We start from the raw sequence: 18355 nt of genomic DNA, 5'->3' as shown, positions 1-18355 counted from the left end.
CGCACCCGATCCCGGCTGACATCCTGAAAAACGGCACGCGATCCCGCGACAGAGGTACCTCCTGTCAGCAGGGTGCATCGGAGGGGTGGCGGAACCCCGGGGTTAGAGCTGATAGCCGATCAGCAGCCTAGAAACCCACCCGACGGACCGATCGAGGGGAGAGAAGTTGCGACCCAAGATGGTGGCCGATGATTGGGGCTGGAGCAGCTAAATGCTGAGTGCGTGAAGAACGCACGTCGCCGGAGACACCGAGGCAGTGGGGACGTCACCGGAGGTGCTCCTGCGTGACCGCATCGGCGGGGAGCACAGTTGGAACCCCTCTGGGACAAAGCGGAGGCGCCGGATGCGGGCAGTGGGGCTCCCCCTCAGGCGCGAGTAAAATGGCGGCGGCCTGGGAAGCCGACAACGGACACGGTTGCGGTGCAGAAGGCCAGGGTACTAACCTGCAGCGCTGCCAGGAGGCCGGTTGGTGAAGATAGCGCTCTGACTGCGCTCTAAGAAGTCCGCCCTACCCGGAACCGCTCAGTGGGAGAGCCGACCGGCAGCGGGGAACGGACCTCCATTGCTGCCAGCCCAGAGCCAGTGGGATCGGAGTTGGACGCTCCTGACGTGGTGAGACCTGCTGAGCGCTGGGAGGAGCGGGCGCGTCTCCGAGGCAGAAGGTGCACGGAGCCCTCTGACAGGGGTGGAGTAGCGGAGGCAGTGACATCGCGCTGCGAGCACAACAGTAGCACACCCCAGGGGGGCTAGAAGTGGAGAGGTGTGCCGGTACATGCCCTCGCTGCCTGAGAAACCTGGAAGACTGTGAGACGACCTGGCCCCAGCTCGCCGGCTCGCCAGGGGTGGAGAACAGTGAGGCAATACTAAGGGCGGCAGAGGACAAGACTGGCACTGCCCGCAGGGAGGAATGTTGCCCTTGGATAGGCTGGATGGATCCGCAAGGCGCTAGATAGACGGTTGATGGGCGGAAGCCCCCTCAGACTGGGGTTATACCTGTGGAGCTGACTGATGGTTGCATACCTGAGAGTGGTCCGAACTGCACGAAATACAGCCTGTGGCGCCCTTGCAGCGACCGGCGGAGGTGCTGCTGAGACTGCATCCCCAAATAGGTAAAAGGTGGGAGTGGCTAGCCTTGAATCTCCGGGGATAGGAGACGCCGGTAGCCAACTACGGCGAGATGGGGAAGCCGAATAGAAGGGTGGAAGGGGCTGCTACATCTGAGACGGCTGACGGTACGGAGCAGTGCCCCACAGAATTGCAGCAAATGCAGGATCGAATATTGGACGCTATCTCGGCCACAAAGGAAGCTCTGCAACAGGATATCGCTCAGGTGGCGACAGGGCTGGGGCTCCTGCGAGCAGACCACGATAAACTGAAGGATCGGGTCAAGAGCACGGAGGTCACCCTGCAAGAGGTGGTACCGGAGCACAAATCTATGGCAGGACGACTGGACAACGCTTTAGACCGGATACTAGCGCTGGAACGGCGGGCAGAGGATGCAGAAAATCGCAATAGGCGCAATAATGTACGCTTGGTTGGCCTGCCGGAGAAAAAAGAAGGTGACGACATGGTGGGGTTTCTGGATCACTGGTTTAGAACAGAGGTGGCGCCAGAAGGACTTTCACCTTTCTTCACGTTGGAACGAGCACACAGGGTCCCGGCTAGACCACCGAAACCGGGTCTCCCACCCCGCCCAGTGGTGATAAGACTGCTGCACTATAAGGACAGGGACTGGTTGCTGCAACGAGCCAGAGAAGCGGGCCCATTCCAAGTGGATAATAACAACGTGACCTTGTTTCCGGATTTTACATTCGAAACACAGAAATTGCGGGCCTCCTTCTTGTCACTTAAGCGAGAGCTGCGGGTGGAAGGAATAAAGTACTCACTTCTGTTTCCGGCCAAGCTTAGAGTTGTGGTGGGGGATAAGGTGCTCTTCTTTCCCACGTCGGCAGATGCCTGGGCGTGGTGGGACACCTACAAAGCCGGGACAGACGGAGCACGGATTAGAACTGAGGAGGCGAAGCGTGAACAGCCGACCCGACAATCGCAGAGACTCCGGAGACACCGAGAGAGAACTAAGAAGCCGACAGCAACGCAAACGGAGGTGGAGAGAAAGGCGGCTCTGCAAGCGGTGGTGGACTTATCGGGGACGGTGTGCAATCGGTCGGGTAAGGGCTCGGATTCTGAGAACCAGGGCACGGATTCGGGAACGGACCAGTCGGTCCTAGATGGAGCCAAGGGCCCGGTGGTGACACCGCAGACATCCGAGGAAATTATAGACGGTTGAGAGGGGAGGCGGCCAGAACTGACCTTTCGGAAGACCTGGGGGGCCGACACCCTCTGATGTCATTGACTATGGTGAAGCGGATCGGAACTCGTGAGTGACACTGGGGGGATTGTGGGGCGGGGGGAAGGGATTGTGGGTGCCGTCCTTGGGGCCACGTCACGCCCGTTGACCCGTAAGGTCACCGCAGTGGAGACTGCGGATTACAAGGGGGAGAGGTTGCAGTAGCTGACCTTGTTGAAGTTTGGATGGGAACTGATTTTGTACAGTTAGGTCCTGTTCTGGGGGGGAGGTTGCCTAGAGTAGTTGGGGGGGCTCCAGGCAAGGGATGGGAGGGATGGGGCACTGCGAGTTGGGGGGAAGCCTGCGAAAGCGCCTGGGAGTGGCATGTTGACATTGAGAGTCAGATGGTATGGGACAATGGCTAATTTGGGGGCATTGAAATGTGTGACCTGGAATGTGCGAGGTCTGCACACCATGGCGAGGAGGCACAAGGTGCACGCTTATCTAGTGCGTAGAGGAGTTCAGATTGCGCTGTTACAAGAAACGCATTTGGTAAAACAGGAGGGGATGGCACTTCAGAGAAGGTGGAGAGGGCAACTGTTCAGCACCGCATACTCGGCATTTGCGAGGGGGGCATTGATTTGGATTAGGGCCGGGGTTCCTTTCCAAGCGTCTAGACAAGTAATTGACCCGGAGGGCAGGTTTGTGGTCGTGGAGGGAAAGCTAAGGGGACGGGATGTGGTATTATGCAGTGTGTACGCACCCAACATTGATCAACCAGCCTTTTTCACGAAGCTTTCAGGCATGCTAGCAAGTTATTTGGCAGGCCCTATAGTCATGGGGGGAAATTTTAACTCCGTAGCAGACACCATATTGGACAGATCCCACCCACCACTGGGAACATCGCCAGTGCATAGACTAGCAAAGCATAGGCTTGATTGGCAGGAGAGATGGGAGTTAGTGGATGCTTGGAGGAAGCTGCACCCGACGTTGAGAGACTACTCATATTACTCCAGTCTGCATGATCTCCACGTCCGGCTGGACGTGTTCTTGTGTTCCCCGCTCGTGGTCTCTACTGTGGCACATGCTGAATATTTGACTCGCACGTTGTCCGACCACAATCCCCTCTTATTGACGTTACACTGGATGACCGAGACCTCACGGGTCCCAACATGGCAGTTACGACCGGACACCCTGGACGACTTACCGTTCAGGGTAGCGCTTGAGGAGAGAATCACTCATTACTTCGAGGAGAATGATGGCACCTCGTCCTCCAGAGCGATGGAGTGGAATGCCTTTAAGGTTGTCATCAGAGGTCATTGTATCGGTAATTATGCGGGAGTCCATAAGACGCTCTTGGATGACTTGGGTAAGGCCGAAGGAGCGCTGCGAAAAATCGAGTTAGCTCGTCCTAACCGTCCCGAAATGCAGGAAACCCTTAGCGCGGCCAAGGAAGCGGTAGCGGTAGAAATGGAACGACTCCGGAGTTTTGATCATAAGACCTATCTCACGAGGGCGATGGCTGAGGGGGACAAAGCGGGATCGATGCTGGCCTGGTTAGCTAACCCAAATAGGCATAATCACCCGATCTTGGCAATAGAAGACGATGGGGGAGGAGTCTGCCACACCCAAGCGGAGATTTTGGACAGCTTTCGCTCATACTATGAAAGACTGTACGAGAGCAAGCTAGACAGACAGGGGTCTGAGATTGACACCTTTTTGGAGGGACTGCAATTGCCACAGCTGGATCGAGAGCAATCGGATGACCTGGGCAGAGATATTACCTTGGGAGAAATAGGGAGGGCGGTGAAACAGATGGCTCGCAACAAAACTCCGGGACTAGATGGCTTACCCATAGAATTTTACAGCAAATACCTGGAGCAATTGGCTCCGCGCTCCAAGCAGTATACAAGGAAGCTAGGTCGAGAGGGAGGTTGCCTCAGTCCATGTGCGAAGCATTGATGATCCCATTGCTGAACCCGGGGAGGGAGAGTAGATACCTGGCATCTTATCGACCGCTGTCCATGTTGACGACGGACTATAAAATCCTGAGCAAGACACTGGCCAATAGACTGCTAAACCACAGGACGAAGTTGATCCACAGTGATCAATCGGGCTTTATTCCCACGCGGAACACCGCCATTAATATTCGACGGTTGATACGACTAATGGGAGACCGGCTGTCGGAGACGAGCACGCCATTGGTGTTGTCCGTTGATATTGAAAAGGCGTTCGACAGCTTGGAATGGGAATATCTTTACAGGGTCATGAAGTGATTCGGCTTGGGAGATGGCTATATAGGTTGGACTAAAGTGTTATACACGTCGGCAACAGCGCGTGTCAAAATAGGTTCCCTAATCTCGAGCCAATATCAAGTGGGGCGGGGTACTAGACAGGGCTGCTCGTTGTCCCCTCTGCTGTTTGCATTAGCGGTGGAACCATTTGCGGCGGCAGCACGATCAGGACGTTATTATCAGGGGCTGGTTTACAGGGGACGCCCGCAGGTTATATCGCTGTATGCGGACGACCTTTTACTATTCCTGGAAGATGCGGGGGAGGCGCTAGTGGGTGCTGAAAGGCTTCTTGACCACTTCGGCGGGCTGTCAGGGTTACAGGTTAACTGGACCAAATCCTGTCTATTCCCTCTCCGACAGGGGGGGAGGAGGCCTGCTAACCGCCCCCTACTCAACTGGGAGCCTACCTGTTTGAAATACCTGGGCGTATATGTGTACCATTCGGCGACAGATATGTTGGAGGGCAATGTAGGTCGCTGTATCCGGGCGTTGAGAGGAAATATGACCTTTTGGGCCACTCTTCCGCTCTCGGTCACTGGCCGTATCGCGTTACTGAAAATGGTGGCTCTACCGCGTCTCCTCTACTACTTCCGTACATTGCCGGTGTGGATACCGGGCTCTGTTTTCCGGCAGCTGCGATCGCTGCTGATATCGTTTGTATGGGGTACGGGCAGACGGAGAATAGCGTTGGATACGTTGATTAGACCTAAGGATGAGGGGGGCATGGCAGTGCCGGATTTTGAGTTTTATTATCTGGCGGCCCAACTGCAGATCTTTACGCAGGAGGTGGCGAGAGTATACCGAGGCCCGGAACAAGAGAGAGACGGGGGTGTCCCCCGGCATATGCTTGCGTACATAACGCTACAGCAGAGACTCCTTATTAGGGATCTCCCCCTGGAGGAGAGGACGTTCAGGCTCTGTTGGAACAGAGCAAGGCGAAGAGCGGGGTTGAGACACATGTATGCTCCTGAGATACCGTTGGGAATGGTGACTGCACTGCCCCACGGTGGCGACTGGTCGCGGCTACAGGGGTGGGAAGATGCGGGGCTGCAGATGCTAGGAGACCTCTATGAGGATGGGGTATTGCTGCCATATCAAATCTTGCAGGACCGATTTGATCTACCTAGGGGAGATTATCTGATGCACGCTGCTGTGACCAGGGCCATGCAGGCGCATTGGGGGGTAGGCCTACAGGAACCTGTCACGTCCATGGCCTGCCAATACACTATGATGGCGGCTGGCACTTATAAGGCAGTGACCTGCCTCTACTCTCGAATGCTGCGAGAAACGATAAAACCGCTGACTACACTGAAGACCAAATGGGAAGTGGATCTCCAGTTGGAGATCCCTGACACGACTTGGGTGCAGCTGTTGAGGCGAGCGAGGAAGAGTACGCGGAATGCCCGCTTTCAATTGATACATTTTTATATCCTCCACAGGGCCTACCTCACACCGGGGAAAATTGGGAAATATTTTGGAGTGGAAAACGCAGCCTGCCCCAGATGTAACACAGCGGGGGCGGACCTGGGCCATATGCTTTGGGACTGCATGCACTTACAGGATTATTGGCGGGAGGTTGGGGAGACGTTAAATACGACAACGGACAGGGAGTTGCAATACACTAAAGCGGTGGGGGTGTTACATTGGTTTCCGCATACTCCCAAGAACAAGGTCACTAGTCAGTTTATAGATATGGGGTTAATATTGGCCAAGAGGGAAATTACTAGGAATTGGAAGTCAAAGAAGGGACCCACATATGACCGTTGGTTTAATGAATGTCTTAAATGGGCGGCGAGCGAGAGTACGTTAAGATATCAACTGGCCCGACGCACAGCTGACGAGAAGGCCCTGGAGAGGGCAGCAGCATGGGAAGCACTAGTGCAGGCGCTTAGAGATAGTACTGTAGAGGAGGACGGAGAGCACTCTGACTCAGGACCTGAGGATCCCGTAGACGCACCCGGGGCACACTCTTTATGAATAACACATTCCTCCTGGTAAAGACCACACTAATTGGATAACGGCGCTTCCGGGCGTAGGCGCAGGCGGGGGCGAGGGGGAAGGGGCGTTGGGGAGGTTGGGGAGTTTGGGGATTTGGAAGTTGGAGGGGGGGGAGGAGAGGTAACGGGGGAGGCGGAGGGGGTAGGAGTAAAATGGAAAAGCAGATTATGGGCATACTAGCAGGAGGAAACACAGAAATATGTGGTTGATGGGTGACTTAAATTGATGTTTGATGCCGCCCGGCCTCCGGGATGTGGCCATTTGGCTGTGTAGTTGCACCACCCAATCAGACAATACGCGAGTGTGATAGCTGTGGAAAGTACCCAACAATGTATGGCATGTGTAAGCTTTGGATCTGCAATAAAAATGATGTTACAAAAAAAATGGGAGCCATGCTGAGCCTCGCAGTGGACCCAAAGATTCTTGAAGTGGAAAAGAAGCGATATAACTTAATTTTGTACCCAACATAGGTCCCTCTCACACTCGTCTGACACACCCATGCACTCAGGCAACCTTTACCCAAACCCCTTTATTAATTTTTCAGAAAACGTTTAAGTCCTAGGATCGTTCTCCGATACTTAAAATGGCAGCCTCAACTTCCTGGTAAGGTTGTGGTCAGCCAATTATGGCATTACTGATGGTGCGTGACTTTGCAGGTCCACTGCGGAGTGTCCACGTCTCTAGATATCTACATTTATTTTTCATTTAATAACTCCGCAACTGCTAAATGGATTTGCACCAAATCACAAAAAGGCTTTTTTCTGGGCCAAGAGCTACCTTTCAACCAAATTTGGTATTTTTCTGTCCAGTAGTTCGGGCTCTAGTCATGTTCAAAATCCCCATGGGAAATTGCATGGGAAAAACACATTTCTTACCCCCCCCCCACCATTTTATCAGCCCCGCTCGACAATCACTCCAAAACTTTCCATGCAGAACTAGACATTCCATGCCACTCCGTTGGAAATATTTATTGAACATTTGTCAAACGGCACCAAAGTTATAAGCAAATCAAAAAAGAGGCAATGTGTAAAGTATTTGTGCAACACACAGTAACACAGAAACACAATGAAAACACCACAAGAAAAACTCCACACAGGTGTAGAAAAATATACAATAATTTTATAAATAAATCAAGACCAAAATGACAAATCCAATAAGTAGAAGTCGAGATATGAATTTTTAGAGAGCAAAAAGAGTTCTAGTGCTAAGAAGCAATATACACCTGTGAGGGTTATCTGGTCGCACTGGACCTGGGTAAAGTCAATAGTTCGGGCTGACCGCGATGGTGCAAAAGCTGGCTACAGGATCCACGCAGGCCACAGTAAACATAGTCCCTTATCCTGGTCACAACAGCAAGATGAGGGGTTCATTTGAGAGATGCATCGAGCTATGCATCAATGTCGATCGCGCAGTGGTGGCTATGCAATAGTTCCATAAGCAAAGCACCAAAGCCATGATGTGTTGGCTCCGAGTGCAATGCACTGAGTTTCTCCACGCAGTCAAAGGATGCATCGATCTCTGTAGACTTCTGCAGCGGCGATGCATGGTTCAGATGGGTCCGTTTCCGCAGGCACTGCTAAAGTTCCGATGTGATGCCCCAGGTTCTGCCCCTGCCAGAAGGCTGATGCGATGATTTCTGCTCATACAGACAGCAGATGCATTGGTGCCTCTGAAGCAAGTATCTAGTTCCACTTTCAGTGAACCAGACACAAGAGCTGTGGTAGAGACTTTGATTTCCATGAGTCTCAATAACAGGAGGCAAGCTAAAAAGCCATTGAAGAAAATTTTGGGGTGCAAGTCAGAATACAGATCTTCCTCAGCAGGGTCAAAGAGCAGCAGGGCAGCACAGCAGAAAAGCAAGTCTTCAAGGTCAGCAGTCCAGCAGACTGTCAGTCTTGATGCAGCACAGTAGTTCTTCTGACAGAGTTCAGTTGTATGTCTAGAAGTGTCTGATTTGGTCTGGTCATGGTCCCAGTACTTACACGCAGTTGTGCCTTTGAAGTGGAGGTGAATTCAAAGAAGGGTATTTGAAGTGCACAGAGGTCGTTTCTGCCCAGCCCTGGCTCCAGACTATCAGTAGGGGGTAATCAGCCCTTTGTTTGGGAATAGATCACTGCCTATTCAGGTGTAACTGTTAGCCCCCCCTTCCTGCCAAGGAAGAGCCATCAGAATGCAGATGAGTACTTAAACACACTTAACCTTCCTGTGATTAAGCTTTTTAGGGGGGAATGTAAAAGTGAAGCTATCACCCACCCCAGACATGTATTGGAGATAGGCTGCAGGCACACAAAGCAGTAAGAAAAGAGAAATGCCCACTTTCTAAAAGAGAGCATTTATGAAATAGTAATGTTAAATACAACTTTAGTAGTAAAGAGGATTTATCATTACCATTCCAATGATATAAAACATGACAAAGCTAATCCTTTCTAATTAGGAATTACAACTAAAAAGGTGTATTAAGGAATTCCCTGACCTATGCGAGGAGTAGGTATCACTGTAGTGAAAAGCAATTTGGGTTATTGTCAATACCTAGATATGCAAACTTAAAAGTACATGTCTTACTTTTTATTTACACCGCACCCTGCCCTATGGGCTATCTAGGGTCCACCTTAGGGGTGACATATGTATAATAAAAAGGACGTTTATGGCTTGGCAAAGGGTTTTACATGACAAGTTGAAGTGGCAGTAAACTGCACACACTGGCCCTGCCATGTATATGATATACCACGTTACAAGGAACTTACAAGTACATTTAATATGTCAATTATATTTACATCAATGTTACCATGTTTAGGATAGACGCACATGCACCTTAGCACTGGTCAGCAGTGGTAAGGTATTTAGAGAAACAAAAGAAAATCAGCAGAAAGAGTAGGTAAGCAGTCAGAAAGTTTGAGGGAAGACCACCCTAAGGCTGAGAGGTTTAACAATAGGCACTATTCTATCATTTACAGTACCATTTCTGTGTGCTGTAGGTGACAGATACACCTGGCTCTGAGAAAGGGCCTACTTGCTTATAGTCCATGTACGTGCTGTATCACTGTATAGAGAGAGAGTACATCCAGAGTCAGGTTGAACCCCTCTTCCCAGGCAATCCACAGCTATTTGTTGGAGGAAGTCTTTAGTGTGTCATATGAAGGAAGGTAGTGTGGACACAAAATCTCTTAAGGTGAAATCTATTTACCTTGAAGTGTTTTCTAGGGCACTGCCTCTGGAGGACTAGATGGGCCAGGAGGACTGTCCTAGTCTTGTCTTGTCTTGACTGGTAATTGAGGGAAGTCTTTCTTGAGGGACTCAAATGTGTGTGTCTCCAACAGTACTCTATCTCTCCAATCCTCAAGTCTGGTCCAGAATTGAATAATGGTCTTATGATACTCATCAGTAGCAATTCGGATATAACACTTTTTGTTCTGCCTTAGCGCCTCCTTCACAAACATTTCTTTGGGGATGATTAAGATGTTTCTCCCTTTGACAGCAAGGCTGATCACAATATCCTGATCTTTTGCTGAATCCTCAATCGCTTGTCTTCTTTTTCTGGTGATGTTTTGTATGTTATTTTGTTGTCTATGTCTAAGCTTTTTTTAAATGTTCATGGTTTGTTCATGGAAAGTGTCTACGGTGCCATAAGGCATCTGTGGAAAGAGTGTGGTTGTAGGTTTGAACTCTGTGGGAGCTGCTTTATCATGTAATATACCCATATCATCTAATAGAATAGTAGGATTGTTTGCACAGTCAATAGAGGCTTTCCCCTACTCAAGTTCATGGAGGGTTACCAGCAGGATACCCATATTGCTTATCTTAAGATTTGAAATACAATTGGTATTCACATTGTTGCTGTTAATATCATTCCAGCCAAATCTTTACTGCCTACACCACTGCTGTTTCCCCCTTGCTGGGGGCAGAGAAGTGCTGTGACCGGGTGACTGGGAGGAAGCGAACTACAGCTCCCAGCACCCTTTGTGGCCCGCAAGCCCCGCCAATGCTGCCTGCACCACAAGCGCCAGGAGGCACCTACATAAGCGCATCGGTGCTCCTGCAGCGTGGGAGCCAAATCTTTACTGCCTACACCGGTGCTGTCTCCCCCTTGCTGTGGGCAGAGAAGAGCTGTGACCGGGTGACTGGGAGGAAGCGAACTACAACTCCCAGCACCAGAAGCGCCGGGAGGCGTCTACATAAGCACATTGGTGCTCCAGCAGCGAGGGATGCGCGCAGGCGTGCCCGGCAAAAGCCTGGGCCAAAGGCAGGCCCTTCCGGTACCATCAGCGACCGGCTGAGACATGGCTGGGCCAGCCCCCTTATGCCTGCTAATTGATCATCCCCATCGAGGTGAGTGCGCACATACTAGTTCTTATTCTTGTGCACTCAACATAGGGAAGCGCGGGGGATTACCCCCACAATGACCTCTTACATCCAGTATTGACACCATGCTGGAAAGGGCTGTCAGCATTGTGGCCAATGAGATTGAATTAACAGAGAGGCGCCTTTCTCTCGGTATCGGGGCTCCTCTGACTGGTCCCACGCTATGGGTAGATTGTGATATTACTTCCCCTCCTTGTAATTTGATGGGCACTAACTCGAATGCCCCCTTGCTCAATGGCTCTATTAACGATTCTAATGCTACTATTGAGGTTTCTCCGCGTGAGTCAAACGACCGTGTACACACAGTAGCCCCTCCATTAAACCCGCCCCCTTCTTCAATCCTCGTAGGTTCTGAGGCAGCTCCTGGGGCAAAACATAAGAGAAAGCCCACAAAACCTATTACAACCAACTCGCCTTAGTTTATCCCGCACTGCATTGAGTTCATGGATACATGCCTCGGCCCCCTGCAAGACCTCAAAAGTTCCTGTGCAAATTTCAAATAAGGAACCTGGTAATTCCATCGGCACCCAGACTGCTATAGGCTGTTCTTTTTTAGAATGCTGTAATCAAAGGGACTCTTTTATCACTCTTGTTGTGGACACTGTGTATGGACGTATCAGAGACTTATTGGATAATAACTTCGCTATTTGGCGGAAACAACTGGATCATTTAGACATGCTTGGTGTTAACTGCAGTTCTCAGAATAATTCTATTGAGCCTGTTAAGACTGGGATGGCAGAGCCGAACATGACAGCGAATAATGCTCATAACTCTAACACTGATATTCTGACAAGCGCACCAATATCCACCCCAACTATTGGTTCCTGTGTGAACTGCAACAAAGTAAAGGAATGCTTTGTACCAGAGACTTGGAGGGTGCCAAATAATACTGCTGACATTAGTAGTGTTGATAGCCAGTCAGTTAAAAACTTGCATTTACTTCAAAATCCTCCCACTGCCTCTATTGGTGCTTTGGCTAGCGTTATTTCTGGGGGCGGTAAAATAGGCGAGGGTGGTTTACCCTCTGAGTGCACCCCAAACCCTAAGTGTAGTAGGGAGACACTGAATCTACCACTGGCAACTTGTCTCTATGTAGTGGTTTTGGCAGGAGTGCCTACCCTCCAAGAAAACCAAGTTGAGACATGGGACCAATTACGTAACAAAAGTGTTGACTGGTTGTGTAAATATAAGGGGTTTATGGCGTCATTTTCAATAACATCATCCTTACACGCAGAGTTGGTTGGGTGGGACAGTCTCCAAAGAACATCGATTGAGACTGTATAGTCCTTAACTTCCGTAACCCAACTTTGTTAAAATCTATAGTAATGGCTCAGGAGATCAACTCCAATCACACATTTGGGCTTTGCCCCTGGGCTATTTCTATAAGCCACTCTTGGGGGTTCCAAATATTGACGCTCTTCCCCTTTTTACATACAATAGGTTTCTACCTTTGTCTGATCTGGAAAACCAGGATTGACTACCTCCCTTAGCAGTGTTACCTGAGCCCATTCCTTTATCAATTGAATCGCTAGCTTGTGGCCCTTGTACCCCAACTGCATCCACATCTGATTCTGACCAAAAAATACTAAGCTGGAATGTCTCTGTTATGGCTTCCAAATAAAATTTACCAGACTGGTTAGAATTTGTTCAAAAACAGGACATTTTAATGTTTCAGGAGACATGGGCTACCAGGGACTTATTTTTAGAGGGGTTTGAGTGCATTAATTCCGCTGTTCCTATTCCAAACCTGGGTCACCCGTCAGGTGGCCTCTCAATTTGGATAAACATCTCTGCAGGTGGGAGCGTAAAGGTTACTGAAACTAATATTGACAAATTTCAGGCAATCTATATCTATACTACTATTATAAAGGAAGAACTTTGAACCTTTGAGGCGGGTAAACTCGGGAACCACAGCGCCAATCCACACACCCGATACATCGTTGTAATTGTTAGGGTGTGCAGATGGACATAGGCTATATAAATGTAAAAAATATAAGGTATTTAAAAAATTTACGAGAAAAAAAAGTAGTCCCATGGAAGTAGCGCCGGCCGCGACGTGCGTGCTAACATCAGGAGCGTGGGGAGGAGCCGCGTCCAGGAGCGCGAGGAGGAGCGGCGGACATAAGCACGGGGAGGAGCGGCGGACAGGCGGGGAGGAGCGGTGAGGAGCTGCGGACAGGTGAACTCAGGAGCGCGGGGAGGTGCGGCGGATGAGGTAAGGCTCCGGGGGACCCACCGACAATGTCGGGGCGGGCGGGGGCCCTGAAGCCTGATTGCTAGCGGCGGACCAGTGAACTCAGGAGTGCGGGGAGGTGCGGGGGATGAGGTGAGGCTCCGGAGGACCCACGGACAATGTCGGGGCGGGCGGGGTCCCTGAAGCCAAGGTCGGGACGGGCTGCTACTCCGGGGGACCCACGGACAATGTCGGAGCGGGCGGGGGCTGGGCGGGTGTCCTGAAGCCTGATTGCTCCCGGACAAGGTCGGGACGGGCTGCTAGTTATTTATAAAAGAGGGGTTTCTATTTGTTTTGTCAATTTTTACAACAATGATTTTCAGAATGCACCAAATATGAATTATTATTATTTTTTAAATTAATTTCCACCATACATAATTCAAATAGTTTTTCTAGTTTTTGTAGGGATTTGTTTAGGGGGAGATTTTAATGCAAAGATATCCAGTGGAAGTTATACAGCTATCCATTCAATTAGAAAGACACCTATATGTAACAGGGGGGTTGAATTAATAGACCATTTGTGTACCCACAACCTCTTGGATGTAATGGAGATCGCTGCAGTACCCAAGAGGGATAATCATATTATCCATACTAATATTATAAAGAGAGAGCCCAAACCTTTGAGGCGGGTAATCTCAGTAACCACAGCACCAATCACAACACCCAATACAGCGTTGGAAAGGGCAGTTGCAGCAGAAGGACATAGGCTATGCAGACGGCCACCATATACATTTAAAAGGTAAAAGAACCGTGCCAGCAAAGTAGTCCCTTGTGGGCATGTCTGCGTTGTGCTGTGGGCGTGGGCTGGGGGCGTGACTAACGCTGGGGGCGTGTGGTACGGCCATCATATTGTGGGCTGTGGGCGTGTGCTGGGGGTGTGACAAACGTTGGGGGCGTGACAAACGCTGGGGGCGTGTATCCGCCCTTCATGCCATGTGAGTCGTACATACAAGCGCCAATTACGTTGCTGCGCAGTATCAAGGGGCACGCTGGGGGCGGGAGAAACGCTGGGGGCGTGTGTCCGGCCTTCATGCCATGTGAACGCAATTGCGCCGCATCAAGGGGCACGCTGGGGGCGTGTGTCCGCCCTTCATGCCATGTGAGTCGTACATACAAGCGCCAGTTACGTTGCTGTGCAGCATCAAGGGGCACGCTGGGGCGTGAGAAACGCTGGGGGCGTGTGTCCGGCCTTCATGCCATGTGAACGCAATTGCACCGCATCAAGGGGCACGCTGGGGGCTTGAGAAACGCTGGGGGCGTATGCTACGTTCCGCCCTTCATGCCATGTGGGACGTACATTAATCAGAAGATCGTCTGCTGTGGCCGTGTGCTGGAGGCGTGACAAACGCGTTCAGCTGGAGACGTGGTAAGTAACGTTACTGCAGCCTCTCCTGCGTGCTGTTACTGAACTCTCTCATTCAACGAACTTACACGCGCCTGCTACCATCAACCAGGGCTCTAGCTGGGCTCAGGCGGCGGATCAGTACACTAATTACACGCGCCTGATAACATCAACCAGGGCTGCCGGTGGCCCTCAAGCGGGGGAACACGCGCCTGCTAACATCAAACAGGCCTGCATCTGGGCCTCAAGCGGGGGAACACGCAAATGAGCGTGTCTGCGGGGACAATTACTGCAGCCTCTCCTACTCGCTGTCACTCAACTCTCTCATTAAATGGATTTACCCGCGGCTGATAACTCTCTCATTAAACGACATTACACGCGCCTGCTAACATCAACCAGGGCTGTAGCCGGGCTCAGGCGGCGGATCTCTACACCAATTACACACGCCTGCTAACATCAACTAGGGCTGCAGCTGGGCCTTCTCCTTCCCGAATCTAATGAAACAAAAAATGTTGTCTACCGCGAGATTTTAAAAATAAATTGCCCTTGCCAAATACACACATTACACACATTCTATTTCTTACCCGGACAATGTCGGGACGGGTTGCTAGTATATATATATATATATTACCTACTGGCGGTCGCCAGTAGGTAGTTATAGTTAGGATCGTTTTCCGTAGGAAATTCGCAAATTTCTATTGGGAATAACTTTGGCGCCGAATGAGGGATCTGCCTGTAATTTTCCTTAACTTTGCCTCGCTGTGCTCCGCTCCGTCCCTGAAAGTTTCAGGGGAATCCGTCAAGCGGGGGCCGAGATAAAAGGGGGGTCCCAAAACGTGTTTTCCCCATGTTAATTTCCATAGGGCGGTTGGACTCACTTTTAGCCCGAACGGCTGAATGGATTTCCACCAAACTTGGCAAAATTGTAGGGACTGGTACCCCGATGTGCCTTTGCTGTGTCTCAAGATATATGCTCCAGTGGTTTTTACGAAAATTAACTTTGAAAAAATATATATTGGGCTACATTGGGCTATATATATGTTAGAGCCCAAATGTAGCCCAATGTAGCCCAATGTAGCCCAATGTAGTCCAAAGATGGGCAGTGTATGCCATCTGACAGAGAACACGAAAACACTGAATCTTGAAGAAGGCAGAGTGTGGGAACAGCGTAAACACACGAATTGTAATAGCACCAACGTTGTGTACATGATCACATGCATCTGCGGAAAGAACTACGTTGGTATGACGACCAGAAAGGTCAAACAACGTATTTGTGAGCATCGTAGCACAATACGCTGCAGAAAAAATGCCACCAAGTTGACTGACCATTTCCTTGATGCGAATCACACTCCTAATGACATGAGATGGACTGTCATTGAGCAGATTCCAAACGGACCCAACTCTCACAAGATCCTACATGAGAAAGAACAACGTTGGGTGTACCGACTTTCCACTCATATCACGGGCCTTAATGATAATGTCCCTTGGGCCTCAATACTGTAAGCCTACCCACTACCCTTTGAGCAATATTCAGCCTACTCCTAACCATCTAATGAGTTGTCCATAAACATGACTGTAGCACTCTTGTAATTTTAACTAGTCATGGTCCGTTCTGGTTAGTATGACCACGCCTAAATCATAACATTGGTCTTCTGTCGGGGTCTTCTGGTAATATACACCCCAGTTCTATCTCAGAACCCCCCTTTAATATGGCTATCTAGGATGCGATTACCATTATTTCATCAGCCATTCAGGTCTTTGTACACAATTTCTGAAATACTCCTTATGATCTTTTAAGTATTTAATAATTTTGGAATTTTGGAATATTGTACCTCCTAGCCTGGGATTTACCCCAACTACCCAACACGAGATTCGATCTCTCGCCTTAACTGCAACCATTTGAGGCTATGCGGCCACCGTCCTAGTATCCCTGTCGGCCTTCCGCGCACGTGATCGCGGCTCAACCACGCCCATCACGGAAGCGCCGACACTCTATTTCACTCGCGCCTTCACCCAGCCCAGTACTAGCGGGGCGGTGCAGGCAGTAGGTTACAAACTGAATACCTCGGCAACTAACTGTGAGTAAAAGTACCCGTTTTCCTGCGGGCGTGTCTTTTTTTCAGCTAGCGCCAAAAACGAACGCGCCCAGGACACGAGTTGGATGATATTCCTTACCCGCATTTATCTACCTCTTAATAATATCACTCTCTTTCAGAATACGTTTTAAAGAGGGTAACCTCCCCCGTCCCATGAAGTCCCTGAACACTCCATTGAGAGTGAGCCTTGGTTATATATACTTTCTGTCTGTCTTGTGTCTATGTTGTGTGTGTCTTACTTTGTGTTGTACAGTTTCTCTTTGACAATGCATGCACGATCGAATTGGATATAGTCTCGCACCAACTAGTCGGTATGCGAGGATGTAACACGCGGTGACCATTTTATGAACCACGTGTGAGTTGTGAATAGAGAAAATTACGATATTCCCTCTGTGTGAAAGTTGTGGGTAATCTACACTGTCCCACATTTCGCACCTGCACTTCCCTCCTCTAGAAGTATGCTGGAGTAGAGCCCAACACTGGTAACGCTAGACGTATGATGCTACCACTGAATTCACCATGTAACTGGGTGTGACAGCATGCTGACACAACGTTGAAGCACTGCACTACGTTACAGGCTTGTAAATATGTTCAATACTTTGACAAATGTCGGTATTTTCTTTTACAGGTTTTTTGATTTTTTAGCTCACCCAGTGTGGAGCGAGCTTACACCACGGGCGCATTTTCGCCATCCAGTGGTCCCATGTGGTAGGATTGGGTGCGTCTTTTAGGGGACGCAGACCGTCCACCACTTGGTTGTATGGTCCTGACGAAAACCTGGTTAACCTTAACCATTAAGGTTGAAACATGTAGACCTAACACATAGACCCTATTAATTATAGAGATACACGGGCTCATTGTTGCCCTATTTTATCTCGCCACGATTTTAATATTGTCCAGTTGCTTGCCAATAAAAAATCTTTATTTTACAAGTTCAAACCAGGACAATTTTTAACTCACTGATTTTTTTCATTTTTCACGCACCACCACTCACAACCTGCTCCACTGCAATCAGGTGTTGAAGCACACCCTGATGACGCTAGGTCATTAGGGTGGACCCCGATGATGAAGCATGTCATCACTAGGTGATGAGTGAGGGGTTTTTAAGAAAAAGAGTTTTCCTCTATTTTGTGAAAACCATCCACCGACACAGTGACTTGTGAATTCTCACTGGTGGTACTCCTTCATTTTTGTTTTTTCGCCCAAAGATGGCCACCAGAGACAAAAAAAAACAAATGTAGCCCAAATATCAGCCAGATGTAGCCCAGCTATAGCCCAATGACAGAATGTCCCAGAGTGTTCTAAAGAACAACTAGAGCGCTAACAGTCTTACTTATGACAAATGTATGGCACACCTGAAGTCATCTTGATTGGAATAAAGTGGTAACACTTAAAACATTTAATTTGCAAAGGAACAAAATGAGGGGGTTCATTTTGCCATAGAAATTATGATTAGTGCTGAAGAAAGAAAAATGAGGGCACATTTTGAGTGACTTCTCAAATCCTCTTATATTTCATTAAAAAAATTCTGATATGCAGTCTCCCAAGATGGCCACCAGAGACAAAAGAGCCCAAATGTAGCCCAAATATCAGCCAGATGTAGCCCAACTATAGCCCAATGACAGAATGTCCCAGAGTGTTCTAAAGAACAACTAGAACGCTAACAGTCTTACTTATGACAAAAGTATGGCACACCTGAAGTCATCTTGATTGGAATAAAGTGGTAACACTTAATACATTTAATTT

General features: G+C 49.5%; 1 long non-coding RNA gene across 1 annotated transcript; it reads left to right on the top strand.

Annotated features, from left to right (window-relative positions):
* Positions 1-16538: 16538 nt before the first annotated feature.
* Positions 16539-17786, top strand: LOC144827547 (uncharacterized). Its single transcript, XR_013610244.1, has 3 exons — positions 16539-16591; positions 16729-16789; positions 17238-17786. It is a non-coding gene; the product is annotated as an uncharacterized LOC144827547 (long non-coding RNA).
* Positions 17787-18355: the final 569 nt, after the last annotated feature.

The sequence above is a fragment of the Lissotriton helveticus genome, chromosome 4_1 (assembly GCF_964261635.1).
Source record: "Lissotriton helveticus chromosome 4_1, aLisHel1.1, whole genome shotgun sequence".
In the NCBI taxonomy this organism is placed as follows: domain Eukaryota; kingdom Metazoa; phylum Chordata; class Amphibia; order Caudata; family Salamandridae; genus Lissotriton; species Lissotriton helveticus.
Note: the sequence above shows the minus strand (reverse complement) of the source record. Positions and strands in the feature narration are given on the sequence as shown.